The sequence below is a fragment of the Tenebrio molitor genome, unplaced genomic scaffold (assembly GCF_963966145.1).
Source record: "Tenebrio molitor unplaced genomic scaffold, icTenMoli1.1 SCAFFOLD_820, whole genome shotgun sequence".
NCBI classification, from domain to species: domain Eukaryota; kingdom Metazoa; phylum Arthropoda; class Insecta; order Coleoptera; family Tenebrionidae; genus Tenebrio; species Tenebrio molitor.
In genome coordinates, this window is record NW_027184243.1 from 1 (window position 1) to 17,251 (window position 17,251).

General features: G+C 42.3%; 2 non-coding genes across 2 annotated transcripts; both read left to right on the forward strand.

The window, feature by feature from the left end:
* The first annotated feature begins 4,486 nt into the window (after positions 1 to 4,486).
* Positions 4,487 to 4,606, forward strand: LOC138141033 (5S ribosomal RNA). The gene has a single exon (XR_011162934.1). It is a non-coding gene; the product is annotated as a 5S ribosomal RNA (ribosomal RNA).
* Positions 4,607 to 14,773: 10,167 nt separating this feature from the next.
* Positions 14,774 to 14,893, forward strand: LOC138141034 (5S ribosomal RNA). The gene has a single exon (XR_011162935.1). It is a non-coding gene; the product is annotated as a 5S ribosomal RNA (ribosomal RNA).
* Positions 14,894 to 17,251: the final 2,358 nt, after the last annotated feature.

Here is a 17,251-nt window from a genome sequence, read left to right on the forward strand (position 1 = left end):
GTGTGTTCACCAGAACCCCACCTGAAAACGGGCTCCCACCAATCGTCACGTCCTATTCTCCTATCACGGAGGCTATAAATTCGAAGCACAGCTACCAGCTTTTACAATCGACGAGTCCCGTCCGTCAGTTTTATTACTTCTCGTGGTGTCTAACGAACGAACTTAAAATGTCAGGTCGCGGTAAAGGAGGTAAAGTGAAGGGAAAAGCGAAATCCCGTTCGAGCCGTGCCGGTCTCCAGTTTCCGGTGGGTAGGATACATCGTCTTCTCAGAAAAGGAAATTACGCGGAACGCGTCGGTGCAGGAGCTCCCGTCTATTTGGCCGCCGTCATGGAGTACTTAGCCGCCGAAGTTCTAGAATTGGCAGGAAACGCTGCCCGTGACAACAAGAAGACACGTATTATACCGCGTCATCTGCAGCTGGCCATCAGAAACGACGAGGAATTGAACAAACTCCTGTCCGGAGTTACGATCGCCCAAGGCGGTGTCTTACCCAACATTCAGGCCGTACTTTTACCCAAAAAAACCGAGAAGAAACCTTAAACGAACGATCGATCCATCTCCGTGGCGAAAACTCAAAATATCGGCCCTTCTCAGGGCCACTATAGCTTTTTTTTTTCGTAAAATGACCGATGCATCTTTTCTTTTTGTATTATTATCATTTACGACTGCAATGCCAAAAGGAAAGCAAGGGGTGTTTACGATCTTGGTACATTTATCAGGTAGTCAGTTAGTAATAATTGTCCGTTGTTTCTCGAAAGAACATCATGTTTCTTTTTTTTCCTCTTATTTTTATTTTGTGGTTCTGAAAAGAACCGATTTTGTATTTCGTATTTTATTCTGGTTTTCTCGAACGGTGAAGAGCGCCAGGAAATTAACCTCCGAAACCGTAGAGGGTGCGTCCTTGACGTTTCAAAGCGTAGACGACGTCCATCGCTGTCACGGTTTTACGTTTGGCGTGTTCCGTGTAGGTGACGGCATCTCGGATGACATTTTCCAAGAACACTTTCAGGACTCCGCGAGTTTCTTCGTAGATCAAACCGGAAATACGTTTCACGCCGCCACGACGAGCCAATCTTCTGATAGCGGGTTTCGTGATGCCCTGGATGTTGTCACGCAGGACTTTGCGATGACGCTTCGCTCCTCCTTTTCCCAATCCTTTGCCTCCTTTACCGCGACCGGTCATCTTTTCAGATTATTTCAACTGACACAAAATACCTGCACACCTCGTCCCTAGGAAGTCAACTACCGCAAAATTTCAACTAACGGAGCCTTATATAGATTCAACGGTTCACCATCGACCAATCGACGAAGTCAGCCGTTGACTTTGTTCACGTATAAAAGTACAATTTAATATGGCGGAATTTTTAGTACCCGTTTACCTTTCGACGCGTGCACGTCTAACGATCGTCAGAGTCGATTTTAATAATTGTCAGTTTTGTTTTTCATTCGTTTCATTCGAAATGGCCAGGACCAAGCAGACCGCACGCAAGTCCACCGGAGGAAAAGCCCCCAGGAAACAACTGGCTACCAAAGCGGCCAGGAAAAGCGCTCCCGCCACTGGCGGCGTCAAGAAGCCCCACCGTTACAGACCTGGTACCGTGGCTCTGCGTGAGATCCGTCGTTACCAGAAAAGTACCGAGTTGCTCATCCGCAAGCTTCCCTTTCAACGTTTGGTGAGGGAGATCGCTCAGGATTTCAAAACCGATTTGCGCTTCCAAAGCTCCGCCGTGATGGCCCTCCAGGAAGCGAGCGAAGCTTACTTGGTCGGTCTGTTCGAGGACACGAATTTGTGCGCCATCCACGCCAAACGTGTAACCATCATGCCAAAGGACATCCAACTTGCCAGACGTATTCGGGGTGAACGCGCTTAAATTTTTCCACATCGTGTTTCGGAAGAACAACACGAAACACGAATTTTATAACAAAAAAAATCGGTTCTTTTCAGAACCTCAAACTTTACAGGCAAAAAAAAAAATATATCGCCCTTCAACCGGAAATGAATAAAATAAAAATGTCAATAATCGGTCGGTCCTCTCGATTCGGGTTGGGTTGCGGTCGTTCGTAAAATTTTATTGCATCCTGTCATCACCTACCTGCCAGCTGATGCTATCTATTTTATTTGGTTTCGCCGTAAGGATAGTTTTATTTCTTTTTTTCGTCGTAGATTATCGTGTGGCCCTGAAAAGGGCCATTTGTGCGTGCCCCGTTGCCGGTAGTACGATGATGACGTCGGAACGAGGCACAGCCGAACGAACATGAGTCGAGTATCCATCCACGTTTCTCACTTTTTCCTCTTCGGCGAAGCGGCCTTTTTCACCTTGACAGGAATGGCTTTGGCTGTCTTGGGTTTGGGTGCTTTGGGTTTTTTAGTCGGACCAGCCTTGTTAGATTTCTTCGCTTTGGAAGGCGATCGGGGTTTCGGGGCGGCTCTAGTTTTCTTTTCTGCCGAGGAGGCGGCCGATTTCTTGGCTTTCGCTGCGGCGGCGGAGGCAGCGACGGCGCTCTTCTTTTCGGCAGCAGTCTTCTTCGCTTTGGGGGAGGCTTGTTTTTTGGCTGTCTTCGAGGAAGCCTTGTCGGAAGTCGTCGCGACGGCGGTACGTTTGGCGGATGATTTTTTCGTCTTGGATGCGGCGGACGAAGCGGGTTTCCTCTTGTCGGAGGCGGAGGCGACTTTGGCACCACCGGAGGTGGACGAGGCGAGCTTGAACGAACCCGACGCGCCCTTACCTTTCGTCTGAACCAGAGATCCCGACGCCACGGCGCCTTTCAGATATTTCTTGATGAAAGGGGCGACCTTTTCGGCGTCGACTTTGTAATTTGCGGCGACGAACTTCTTGATGGCCTGAAGAGACGATCCTCCGCGTTCCTTGAGTCCCTTGATGGCGTTGTTTACCATCTCGGATGTCGGAGGATGGGACGGTTTCGCCCTGGGATTTTTCGCTTTTTTCTCTTTCTTCGCGTGGGATTGAGGGGTGGCAGCGGAACCGGTGGTGACCGATGATGCTGTTTGATTTTCGACGTCGGCCATCTTTCACGTTAAAACGTTAAAAGTTAATAATAATTATTGAAAAAACACTTGCTCACACACGTACACTTCGAGCACCTCGTGAACGAGAATTGAACAAAAAAATTTTCTAAGTCTTTATAAAATAGTCGCCACTGCGGACGGAAGACTGAACGCGCACCGCGTCCGCCGTCGAAGAAATTGCAGGCCTCGGAATCGTTGCCCGCGTGATGGCATCGTCCTCTTTCCTCGATCACCATCGCCACCGTGTGATCAAGCTGGCCGAACTCGGTTTCCGAAGTTTCCCTGGAGATAGCGAAGTTCGTCTCGGAACGTCGGTGGGTTTCGAATCAGGTACACGCCCCTCCAACCACCAGCCCTAAATCCGGGTCGTCACGGTTTCGATTCGGGACCGACGGTTTACGTCGGCGGTGCGGGGTAGACGCGTCGATTCCGGGAATCCATATTTCGTTCGCCGAAATATTGGTCCATCTCTTCCCGGAATACCGCGCCACCTTCTCGATTTTACGACATCTTCGCGTCGCCAAACGCTTCCGAAACGGTCGAAGCACAGAAAGGACCTGGTGTTCGAACCGAGGCAATTCCGACAACAGGATGCCGCGAACCGCCTCTCCGACGTTCAGGTCGATCGTTTTCGGCGGAAGTTGAAACGGGACGAGTCGACGACGGGTCCCGTTGCCGTCCGGACCCTTCGGGACGGCCGAAAGTCCGTCGAGAGGATCATCCGAAAGGAGACGGTCTTCATCGTCCGACCGATGCCGCACCTACGAGTTTTCCGATATTTTCTTCGACGGATCTTCAGGTTTTCTTCCTTTCTTCCGTCTTTCTCTCTTCGTAATTTCGTGTCCGACCTGCGTCGTCCGAAGTCGGGGTGAAGATCGAAGAAAAAACGCCAAAAATAACAACTCGTCAGCCACGCACACCGCGTTCGAATGTCTAACGGTCCAACTTGGATTTTCGAAGATCGCCGAATCCGAGGGACGATAAATAATAATAATAATAATAATAATGGTAATAAATAATAATGTTAATAATAATAATAATGATATGATGATTATAACGATAATTATTATAGATAGGTAAATAGAAACACAGGTCTCCTCTCGAAAATCGGAACTTCCTGATATTACTTACATATTTCGGTCGATCCAAATGTGGGAATCTCGTCGTCGTCGGAGCAAGCAGCGCGGTAGGTGGGGTGAAATTCTGGATTTTCCACCGCCGCCGGCGGTCGAAAAATGTGCGACGCGGGAGATCGCCAGTCCGTCTAGTAGTCTCTCTTGTCGTTAGAGCGTGACGTGGTGGTTGTTGTGGGATTTCCCGTTAGTTCGGTCCGACGTCGGTCGTCAGAGGGTAAGTGCATACGGAAACGAAACGCATCGCGTTTTGATGTTCATATTCGTGCATCGGAATGTTAAAAGCAATATATTTTACACCAACGATCACACCTAAACACCACGGCAACGGCCATACCACGTTGAAAAGCACCGGTTCTCGTCCGATCACCGAAGTTAAGCAACGTCGGGCGCGGTCAGTACTTGGATGGGTGACCGCTTGGGAACACCGCGTGCCGTTGCCCCCCAACACTTTTTGTTTTTTTTTGAAATCCATAGCAACCACCGAACCGATTTGTTTTTCGTGCAGGTATTCGGAAACATGCACAGACCCGTATAATGTAGATTCATAGCTTTAAGTACTAGATAATTAAGAAAACAATTTTTTTTGTCGATTAATTGTAAACAATTGCAGAATAAAAACTCGTCAAACGGTAAAGGTTGTCGTTCGATCACCGAAGGTAAGCCACGCGGGCAGCGGTCAGCACTTGGACGGGTGACCGGTTCATTATATTCCTTCCGTGAGTTTAACAAAGATAACATATGCAAATGTCGTAAGTGCGACGAGGAAGACGGCGATCTTTTAATGTAAAAAAAATATATATTAGGTTACGCGTACATGCCACTTTGACTGCTGCTTTATTTTTTTGGTTTTTAAATAATTAGAGATCTGAATTCAACATATCAGTTCTATGTTATAATGGACAGACAATGTTGTATTCTTGGCCCCTAACACGTTAAGACCAACATAAAAACTAGAATAACTTACCATTCGTTAAACGTTAAACAATTTCGAACCACGTTTTTTTGAGCTCGAACAAACTCATAACACAACACTCATTTATTAGTCACTGGACCATTGTAAAACGAGAAGAGAGAAAAACCATGCGAAACTATTTTTAAAACGAAGAGAATAAAGGTTTTAAATGGTAGGGCTGTATGACAGACTTGTCAATTATCGTGGGGGGTACGGCTGAGATTTATGACGAAATCGAGCGGCGCCGGCGGTCGGTCACTTTCACGAAAGAGGTCTAAACACGGGTCGTTTACGATACCCTCTGGTTACTAGAAAAGTTCTAGACAGATGTTTGTCGGCTTTTCGAGGTATTTATTTGTGAGTCCAAAGACTCAATGGAGTAATATCGGACTGAAATTCCAAGATTTTGCTGTGTAATCCAAAAAACTATGTTCCTCGTAACATTTAACGATGTGTTAATTCAACTATTATTTTAATTTTTCGTATACGTATTTATACTAAAAAGTACAGCGCTTCCAACAGTGAATTGTGAATTGAAAATGTTTCAAAGAAAGATCGATAGTTTTGAAAAAAATTACATATTAATAAATTTAGATAGATTTAGAAGTATACATTGCACTTACTTTTCAAAATTATTGTACTTCTGATTTGGTTGAAATAACATAATATGTAGCAGTCATAGTCTTGTGTACATTGCAGTCGCGGCTGGTGTTGGGTAAAACCTTTATTTTTTAGGGGGTCATTACCCAAATGACCTCATGGACCAGCCGTTCCTGTTAGGTTTTATATATCAAATTGATTCGTCTGTCTTTTTCATCATGCCTTCGAAAAGCGAGCTCCTGTTTCGCCAAAGTAACTGTGACGTCAATTAAATACGATAATAAAATTCGGTTTTTCCGAACTTATTGTGAGTGAGAGCAGTGAGAGCATCTTCTTTTCGTATCCCACCTCCACCCGGCGGCAGTAGTGCAGTGCTTATCAACATAATTACCGGCGTCTCGCCTCCACATTTTGACTTTTTTGTGTTTTATGTGTTCTCTAAGTCCAAAATTTTTAAATTTTTAAAAAGAGATTGCGGTACTATTCCTGTTGCTGAAATTATAATAATATATTTATTAATTTTTGTATTATATGTCTGTGTTATATTGTGTGAATTTGGAACAGCTATATCTAAAAGATATGCTTGCTTTTGTTGTTTATTTAAAATAATAATGTCTGGTCTGTTATGCTGAATGTGAATGTCAGTTAAAACTGTGCGATCAAAATATAATTTGTAATTGTCATTTTCTAAACAACTTTCTGGTTTATAAATGTAATGTGGTTGTGTATCCTTTAATAAATTGAATTTAACTGCTAAATTCATGTGTATAATTTTTGCGAATATATCATGACGTTTTTTATATTCGCTGTGAGCCAAAACGGTGCAAGATCTTGTATTGCAAATATAAAACCCTCAGCTCTTTAAAATATCTCCCATGTAAAGACTTTTGTTTTATATTTGCTATAGTGTCATATCACGAGCTCTATTGAGAAAATAATTTTTTAGTGAAGCAATTTGATTGTGTTGTAGAATTTCTAGATTTGAAAAACCCCTACCACCATTTTCGCGTGGTAAATTAAATCTTTCAACAGCAGATTTGGGGTGATGTTTACAAAATTTTGTAAAGAGAACTCTAGTTTGAATATTTATATTCTTTAAATTAGTTTTGGACCATTTTATAACACCAAAAGAATAGATTTAATTTGATTTGATTGATTAATACCTAAATATTTATAAAATTCTCCTTTATTTAAATTTTTAATGATTTCTCCTTCTTTAGTTATATATTCTAAATTTTCGTAATGACCACGACATATTGATTGATTTTCAGTTATTGTTAAGTTTTATGTCATCCATATAAAGAAGGTGATTTAATTTAATATTAATTTTATAAATTTTAAGAATTTTAATTAACCATGAATGTGGTACTGAATCATAGGCTTTTTTGTAGTCTATGAATTGTTGTTGCATTATTTTCCAAACGTTTGAGACTTAAAATATTCGTCAAATGTTCTTCTTTTTTTAAATCAGAATACCCCTGACAAATCCGAACATTTTGTTTTGCGGTAGATAAAAGTAAACATGGGCCAAGACAGAATATTAATATTCGGTGTGGAATTTTCCTGCGTTCTTGTTCATTTCTATCGAAGTGCTCACGAAAAGTTGTGAATATCAACACTTTGTAATTGTCGTAGTGAAAAATAAAAAAGATAGCTATGGGGCACAACTTATTTCGCACTTCATTAGAAAAGTAACAGTATTAAAATAAAAAAAATATTTTTCTAAATTTCGAACGTTAGGTCTATCCTGACCAGCCGCCAATTAGTGGTATTATTTTATTTTTTGCTGTTTTCCACAATAGTTATTTTTATATTAAATCATTGATTCAAAAAATTGAAATTAAAAATTCAAATTTTTGAAGGAACTCTGAAGTTTCAATGCAGTGACCATGTTGCTAGGTAACTAATAAAAAACAGTGCGTGAAATGAAAAACAGAAATAGTCGTATGCGTTTTGTATGGTTTCTATGGTTTCGATCTTACTAACAATGCAATGAAAATGACCCACTTCAGGCACAGATAACTATGCGTGAATTTCAATTTTTTGAATCAATTATATAAAAACAAAATTGATTTGGCGGCCGCTACACAAAAGTGGTGGGAGGCGAGAACCTGTTTCCGCCGGTCAATTTTAAAATTAATAAATTTTCCCTGGATACGTATTCGACTTATCCGGTACGAGTTATTTTTAAATTAACTTAATGGCCCGTTGCTCTTGTTCTTTTTACATTGAATATGCGATGTTTTGGCATCGTTAGCAATAGTACAATACTCACGCATTTTTAATCTAAAATTAACAAAACTTGAATGGATCGGGATTATCACACTTCTGAATTGAAGTTTTCATTCGTTTAAAATATAATTGATAGTAATACGTAATGCGGATTGCCTAAACGTTGCTTCCATCACGTCAACATCACACATTCACGTTCGCCCGTAGAAATGGCGTGATGCACACGAAATCGATCCAAAAAGGCTCATAATATTTGTGTCACGCGAATCTACGTCGAAAACTAGAAAAAAAAAAAATTCAATTCGAATTTCAATAATCGAAACGATGCGTCGTCGATACTAAACGTAGGTAGTAACTAAAGTGTGATCGGGTGCGATAAAAGTGTCCGTCAATAATCATCATCCGACAATCATTTAATAGACGAACGCTAATTTTTGGCACTCACTCGGACGACAGAACCAGTCCAGACGGAAACCGGGGCGCGGGGTGGGTGGGTGGTTGTATGTCCGTGAATCTGTCCGGCGCGCGTCAACATTTCAGTTATCGTCGCGAGAGTTAAAACGAAAGGTGGTTAGTGTGAAAGTGACGTTTTTTCGTGGAGACACGTTACGAAGGGTGAGTACCTAATATAATATATAAAACCAACCGAAAACCCACAATAGTGCCCCGGTTTATTATCGTGAATAGGTGTTTGGTAAATATTTTCTGTATTCCAACTAGCAAGTCTTTTATCAAAAAACTCCGGCAACATGGCTATTGTGGTATTGTTGATACCACCTAACTGAAGAACTTAGTTAATAACTAAGTCGACGATTTTATCGGGAAATTGAACGGAGAAACAAAAATAGCTCTTAGCGACAGTTGCCTGAAGTCGCAAATAACGGCGATTGACGAAATCACGTTTTTTTTATTTTAATTCCAATGAACAATACACAGGGTCACAATTATCTGTTATGTATTCTATAATGTTTTGCAAAGTAAATAATGTGAGTTGTCATGCGTAATATTAATTAGCTAAGTAATTTTTGCAAGTATTTTATGTCAGATATGCAATGTATAATAACGTAATGTTGCAAAGTATTTTAATTTTTATGCTAGGTAGAGATAATAACTCGACAATAACTCTTCTCTAATGAAAAAAAAAATAGAAAATGATTTAGGAACATAAAAAATCTCATTAAAACAGGAACAATTGAAATTAAAATAAACATAACATTCTGTACTAAAGTACAGTTTTGTTCACTCCTTTTTTCAAAGTCTTCTGTCCTCTCATTTGCACATACTGCTATTCCAAAACAGTGAAATTGTCTGTTTCAGGGAATCCTTAACGTTCCTTGCTAATGTCAACAACGTTTTCGATGAAACAAAGAGTCGGAAAAATGTCGGCTCATTGTATTCAATAACATACGCGACTACAAAACCATCTGTATCATTTGTAGGAATCGCGGTTTTTTCGATGAGAATTCGTTCTAATTTTTTCTTTCTTAAAAAAGCTAAGTAATTTTAATTTCACTAAAGATGAACATTTAGGCTATATGCTGGGTAATGCAAATCCATCAACCATCAACTAGGTTGTTCAGCAGATGTACGATTGTTTATTTGATTTCTTCTTCCGAAGAGTTGTATTCTGGCAAAATAGAAATTTATTCATAACATAACCTCAATCAACTAAATTATTTCGAATACAATAACCACATAACTACAAGTTGGATAGGCATGGGTGCAAAATACCGATAATGCATGAAACCTAATAATAATAATAATGACATAATAAAAGTTAATTAAAAATCGCTGTTTCACGTCTTTTTCTTTTTTGTTCGAGAGTTTTTGTGGTTCTGAAAAGAACCGTTTATAAATGTGTCGAAAACGAAAAACATCTATTTCGAACTGGTGTACTTGGTGACGGCTTTGGTACCTTCGGAGACGGCGTGCTTGGCCAACTCACCGGGCAACAACAGACGCACGGCAGTTTGAATTTCTCTGCTGGTGATCGTCGAACGTTTGTTGTAGTGTGCCAGACGGGAAGCTTCAGCGGCGATACGTTCGAAGATGTCGTTCACGAAACTGTTCATTATGCTCATAGCCTTACTAGAGATACCGGTGTCGGGATGGACTTGTTTCAACACCTTGTAGATGTAGATGGCATAGCTCTCCTTCCTCCTGCGCTTCTTTTTTTTGTCGCTCTTGGAAATGTTCTTCTGAGCTTTCCCGGCCTTCTTGGCTGCCTTACCACTTGTCTTCGGCGGCATTTTTCAATTCAATTCGATTCAACAAACTCGCGAACTGCTCTGACTCGTGTGCGTGCGTTAACTTTGCACCACCACCTTTCTGATAGGTAGTGTGTTCACCAGAACCCCACCTGAAAACGGGCTCCCACCAATCGTCACGTCCTATTCTCCTATCACGGAGGCTATAAATTCGAAGCACAGCTACCAGCTTTTACAATCGACGAGTCCCGTCCGTCAGTTTTATTACTTCTCGTGGTGTCTAACGAACGAACTTAAAATGTCAGGTCGCGGTAAAGGAGGTAAAGTGAAGGGAAAAGCGAAATCCCGTTCGAGCCGTGCCGGTCTCCAGTTTCCGGTGGGTAGGATACATCGTCTTCTCAGAAAAGGAAATTACGCGGAACGCGTCGGTGCAGGAGCTCCCGTCTATTTGGCCGCCGTCATGGAGTACTTAGCCGCCGAAGTTCTAGAATTGGCAGGAAACGCTGCCCGTGACAACAAGAAGACACGTATTATACCGCGTCATCTGCAGCTGGCCATCAGAAACGACGAGGAATTGAACAAACTCCTGTCCGGAGTTACGATCGCCCAAGGCGGTGTCTTACCCAACATTCAGGCCGTACTTTTACCCAAAAAAACCGAGAAGAAACCTTAAACGAACGATCGATCCATCTCCGTGGCGAAAACTCAAAATATCGGCCCTTCTCAGGGCCACTATAGCTTTTTTTTTTCGTAAAATGACCGATGCATCTTTTCTTTTTGTATTATTATCATTTACGACTGCAATGCCAAAAGGAAAGCAAGGGGTGTTTACGATCTTGGTACATTTATCAGGTAGTCAGTTAGTAATAATTGTCCGTTGTTTCTCGAAAGAACATCATGTTTCTTTTTTTTCCTCTTATTTTTATTTTGTGGTTCTGAAAAGAACCGATTTTGTATTTCGTATTTTATTCTGGTTTTCTCGAACGGTGAAGAGCGCCAGGAAATTAACCTCCGAAACCGTAGAGGGTGCGTCCTTGACGTTTCAAAGCGTAGACGACGTCCATCGCTGTCACGGTTTTACGTTTGGCGTGTTCCGTGTAGGTGACGGCATCTCGGATGACATTTTCCAAGAACACTTTCAGGACTCCGCGAGTTTCTTCGTAGATCAAACCGGAAATACGTTTCACGCCGCCACGACGAGCCAATCTTCTGATAGCGGGTTTCGTGATGCCCTGGATGTTGTCACGCAGGACTTTGCGATGACGCTTCGCTCCTCCTTTTCCCAATCCTTTGCCTCCTTTACCGCGACCGGTCATCTTTTCAGATTATTTCAACTGACACAAAATACCTGCACACCTCGTCCCTAGGAAGTCAACTACCGCAAAATTTCAACTAACGGAGCCTTATATAGATTCAACGGTTCACCATCGACCAATCGACGAAGTCAGCCGTTGACTTTGTTCACGTATAAAAGTACAATTTAATATGGCGGAATTTTTAGTACCCGTTTACCTTTCGACGCGTGCACGTCTAACGATCGTCAGAGTCGATTTTAATAATTGTCAGTTTTGTTTTTCATTCGTTTCATTCGAAATGGCCAGGACCAAGCAGACCGCACGCAAGTCCACCGGAGGAAAAGCCCCCAGGAAACAACTGGCTACCAAAGCGGCCAGGAAAAGCGCTCCCGCCACTGGCGGCGTCAAGAAGCCCCACCGTTACAGACCTGGTACCGTGGCTCTGCGTGAGATCCGTCGTTACCAGAAAAGTACCGAGTTGCTCATCCGCAAGCTTCCCTTTCAACGTTTGGTGAGGGAGATCGCTCAGGATTTCAAAACCGATTTGCGCTTCCAAAGCTCCGCCGTGATGGCCCTCCAGGAAGCGAGCGAAGCTTACTTGGTCGGTCTGTTCGAGGACACGAATTTGTGCGCCATCCACGCCAAACGTGTAACCATCATGCCAAAGGACATCCAACTTGCCAGACGTATTCGGGGTGAACGCGCTTAAATTTTTCCACATCGTGTTTCGGAAGAACAACACGAAACACGAATTTTATAACAAAAAAATCGGTTCTTTTCAGAACCTCAAACTTTACAGGCAAAAAAAAAAATATATCGCCCTTCAACCGGAAATGAATAAAATAAAAATGTCAATAATCGGTCGGTCCTCTCGATTCGGGTTGGGTTGCGGTCGTTCGTAAAATTTTATTGCATCCTGTCATCACCTACCTGCCAGCTGATGCTATCTATTTTATTTGGTTTCGCCGTAAGGATAGTTTTATTTCTTTTTTTCGTCGTAGATTATCGTGTGGCCCTGAAAAGGGCCATTTGTGCGTGCCCCGTTGCCGGTAGTACGATGATGACGTCGGAACGAGGCACAGCCGAACGAACATGAGTCGAGTATCCATCCACGTTTCTCACTTTTTCCTCTTCGGCGAAGCGGCCTTTTTCACCTTGACAGGAATGGCTTTGGCTGTCTTGGGTTTGGGTGCTTTGGGTTTTTTAGTCGGACCAGCCTTGTTAGATTTCTTCGCTTTGGAAGGCGATCGGGGTTTCGGGGCGGCTCTAGTTTTCTTTTCTGCCGAGGAGGCGGCCGATTTCTTGGCTTTCGCTGCGGCGGCGGAGGCAGCGACGGCGCTCTTCTTTTCGGCAGCAGTCTTCTTCGCTTTGGGGGAGGCTTGTTTTTTGGCTGTCTTCGAGGAAGCCTTGTCGGAAGTCGTCGCGACGGCGGTACGTTTGGCGGATGATTTTTTCGTCTTGGATGCGGCGGACGAAGCGGGTTTCCTCTTGTCGGAGGCGGAGGCGACTTTGGCACCACCGGAGGTGGACGAGGCGAGCTTGAACGAACCCGACGCGCCCTTACCTTTCGTCTGAACCAGAGATCCCGACGCCACGGCGCCTTTCAGATATTTCTTGATGAAAGGGGCGACCTTTTCGGCGTCGACTTTGTAATTTGCGGCGACGAACTTCTTGATGGCCTGAAGAGACGATCCTCCGCGTTCCTTGAGTCCCTTGATGGCGTTGTTTACCATCTCGGATGTCGGAGGATGGGACGGTTTCGCCCTGGGATTTTTCGCTTTTTTCTCTTTCTTCGCGTGGGATTGAGGGGTGGCAGCGGAACCGGTGGTGACCGATGATGCTGTTTGATTTTCGACGTCGGCCATCTTTCACGTTAAAACGTTAAAAGTTAATAATAATTATTGAAAAAACACTTGCTCACACACGTACACTTCGAGCACCTCGTGAACGAGAATTGAACAAAAAAATTTTCTAAGTCTTTATAAAATAGTCGCCACTGCGGACGGAAGACTGAACGCGCACCGCGTCCGCCGTCGAAGAAATTGCAGGCCTCGGAATCGTTGCCCGCGTGATGGCATCGTCCTCTTTCCTCGATCACCATCGCCACCGTGTGATCAAGCTGGCCGAACTCGGTTTCCGAAGTTTCCCTGGAGATAGCGAAGTTCGTCTCGGAACGTCGGTGGGTTTCGAATCAGGTACACGCCCCTCCAACCACCAGCCCTAAATCCGGGTCGTCACGGTTTCGATTCGGGACCGACGGTTTACGTCGGCGGTGCGGGGTAGACGCGTCGATTCCGGGAATCCATATTTCGTTCGCCGAAATATTGGTCCATCTCTTCCCGGAATACCGCGCCACCTTCTCGATTTTACGACATCTTCGCGTCGCCAAACGCTTCCGAAACGGTCGAAGCACAGAAAGGACCTGGTGTTCGAACCGAGGCAATTCCGACAACAGGATGCCGCGAACCGCCTCTCCGACGTTCAGGTCGATCGTTTTCGGCGGAAGTTGAAACGGGACGAGTCGACGACGGGTCCCGTTGCCGTCCGGACCCTTCGGGACGGCCGAAAGTCCGTCGAGAGGATCATCCGAAAGGAGACGGTCTTCATCGTCCGACCGATGCCGCACCTACGAGTTTTCCGATATTTTCTTCGACGGATCTTCAGGTTTTCTTCCTTTCTTCCGTCTTTCTCTCTTCGTAATTTCGTGTCCGACCTGCGTCGTCCGAAGTCGGGGTGAAGATCGAAGAAAAAACGCCAAAAATAACAACTCGTCAGCCACGCACACCGCGTTCGAATGTCTAACGGTCCAACTTGGATTTTCGAAGATCGCCGAATCCGAGGGACGATAAATAATAATAATAATAATAATAATGGTAATAAATAATAATGTTAATAATAATAATAATGATATGATGATTATAACGATAATTATTATAGATAGGTAAATAGAAACACAGGTCTCCTCTCGAAAATCGGAACTTCCTGATATTACTTACATATTTCGGTCGATCCAAATGTGGGAATCTCGTCGTCGTCGGAGCAAGCAGCGCGGTAGGTGGGGTGAAATTCTGGATTTTCCACCGCCGCCGGCGGTCGAAAAATGTGCGACGCGGGAGATCGCCAGTCCGTCTAGTAGTCTCTCTTGTCGTTAGAGCGTGACGTGGTGGTTGTTGTGGGATTTCCCGTTAGTTCGGTCCGACGTCGGTCGTCAGAGGGTAAGTGCATACGGAAACGAAACGCATCGCGTTTTGATGTTCATATTCGTGCATCGGAATGTTAAAAGCAATATATTTTACACCAACGATCACACCTAAACACCACGGCAACGGCCATACCACGTTGAAAAGCACCGGTTCTCGTCCGATCACCGAAGTTAAGCAACGTCGGGCGCGGTCAGTACTTGGATGGGTGACCGCTTGGGAACACCGCGTGCCGTTGCCCCCCAACACTTTTTGTTTTTTTTTGAAATCCATAGCAACCACCGAACCGATTTGTTTTTCGTGCAGGTATTCGGAAACATGCACAGACCCGTATAATGTAGATTCATAGCTTTAAGTACTAGATAATTAAGAAAACAATTTTTTTTGTCGATTAATTGTAAACAATTGCAGAATAAAAACTCGTCAAACGGTAAAGGTTGTCGTTCGATCACCGAAGGTAAGCCACGCGGGCAGCGGTCAGCACTTGGACGGGTGACCGGTTCATTATATTCCTTCCGTGAGTTTAACAAAGATAACATATGCAAATGTCGTAAGTGCGACGAGGAAGACGGCGATCTTTTAATGTAAAAAAAATATATATTAGGTTACGCGTACATGCCACTTTGACTGCTGCTTTATTTTTTTGGTTTTTAAATAATTAGAGATCTGAATTCAACATATCAGTTCTATGTTATAATGGACAGACAATGTTGTATTCTTGGCCCCTAACACGTTAAGACCAACATAAAAACTAGAATAACTTACCATTCGTTAAACGTTAAACAATTTCGAACCACGTTTTTTTGAGCTCGAACAAACTCATAACACAACACTCATTTATTAGTCACTGGACCATTGTAAAACGAGAAGAGAGAAAAACCATGCGAAACTATTTTTAAAACGAAGAGAATAAAGGTTTTAAATGGTAGGGCTGTATGACAGACTTGTCAATTATCGTGGGGGGTACGGCTGAGATTTATGACGAAATCGAGCGGCGCCGGCGGTCGGTCACTTTCACGAAAGAGGTCTAAACACGGGTCGTTTACGATACCCTCTGGTTACTAGAAAAGTTCTAGACAGATGTTTGTCGGCTTTTCGAGGTATTTATTTGTGAGTCCAAAGACTCAATGGAGTAATATCGGACTGAAATTCCAAGATTTTGCTGTGTAATCCAAAAAACTATGTTCCTCGTAACATTTAACGATGTGTTAATTCAACTATTATTTTAATTTTTCGTATACGTATTTATACTAAAAAGTACAGCGCTTCCAACAGTGAATTGTGAATTGAAAATGTTTCAAAGAAAGATCGATAGTTTTGAAAAAAATTACATATTAATAAATTTAGATAGATTTAGAAGTATACATTGCACTTACTTTTCAAAATTATTGTACTTCTGATTTGGTTGAAATAACATAATATGTAGCAGTCATAGTCTTGTGTACATTGCAGTCGCGGCTGGTGTTGGGTAAAACCTTTATTTTTTAGGGGGTCATTACCCAAATGACCTCATGGACCAGCCGTTCCTGTTAGGTTTTATATATCAAATTGATTCGTCTGTCTTTTTCATCATGCCTTCGAAAAGCGAGCTCCTGTTTCGCCAAAGTAACTGTGACGTCAATTAAATACGATAATAAAATTCGGTTTTTCCGAACTTATTGTGAGTGAGAGCAGTGAGAGCATCTTCTTTTCGTATCCCACCTCCACCCGGCGGCAGTAGTGCAGTGCTTATCAACATAATTACCGGCGTCTCGCCTCCACATTTTGACTTTTTTGTGTTTTATGTGTTCTCTAAGTCCAAAATTTTTAAATTTTTAAAAAGAGATTGCGGTACTATTCCTGTTGCTGAAATTATAATAATATATTTATTAATTTTTGTATTATATGTCTGTGTTATATTGTGTGAATTTGGAACAGCTATATCTAAAAGATATGCTTGCTTTTGTTGTTTATTTAAAATAATAATGTCTGGTCTGTTATGCTGAATGTGAATGTCAGTTAAAACTGTGCGATCAAAATATAATTTGTAATTGTCATTTTCTAAACAACTTTCTGGTTTATAAATGTAATGTGGTTGTGTATCCTTTAATAAATTGAATTTAACTGCTAAATTCATGTGTATAATTTTTGCGAATATATCATGACGTTTTTTATATTCGCTGTGAGCCAAAACGGTGCAAGATCTTGTATTGCAAATATAAAACCCTCAGCTCTTTAAAATATCTCCCATGTAAAGACTTTTGTTTTATATTTGCTATAGTGTCATATCACGAGCTCTATTGAGAAAATAATTTTTTAGTGAAGCAATTTGATTGTGTTGTAGAATTTCTAGATTTGAAAAACCCCTACCACCATTTTCGCGTGGTAAATTAAATCTTTCAACAGCAGATTTGGGGTGATGTTTACAAAATTTGTAAAGAGAACTCTAGTTTGAATATTTATATTCTTTAAATTAGTTTTGGACCATTTTATAACACCAAAAGAATAGATTTAATTTGATTTGATTGATTAATACCTAAATATTTATAAAATTCTCCTTTATTTAAATTTTTAATGATTTCTCCTTCTTTAGTTATATATTCTAAATTTTCGTAATGAC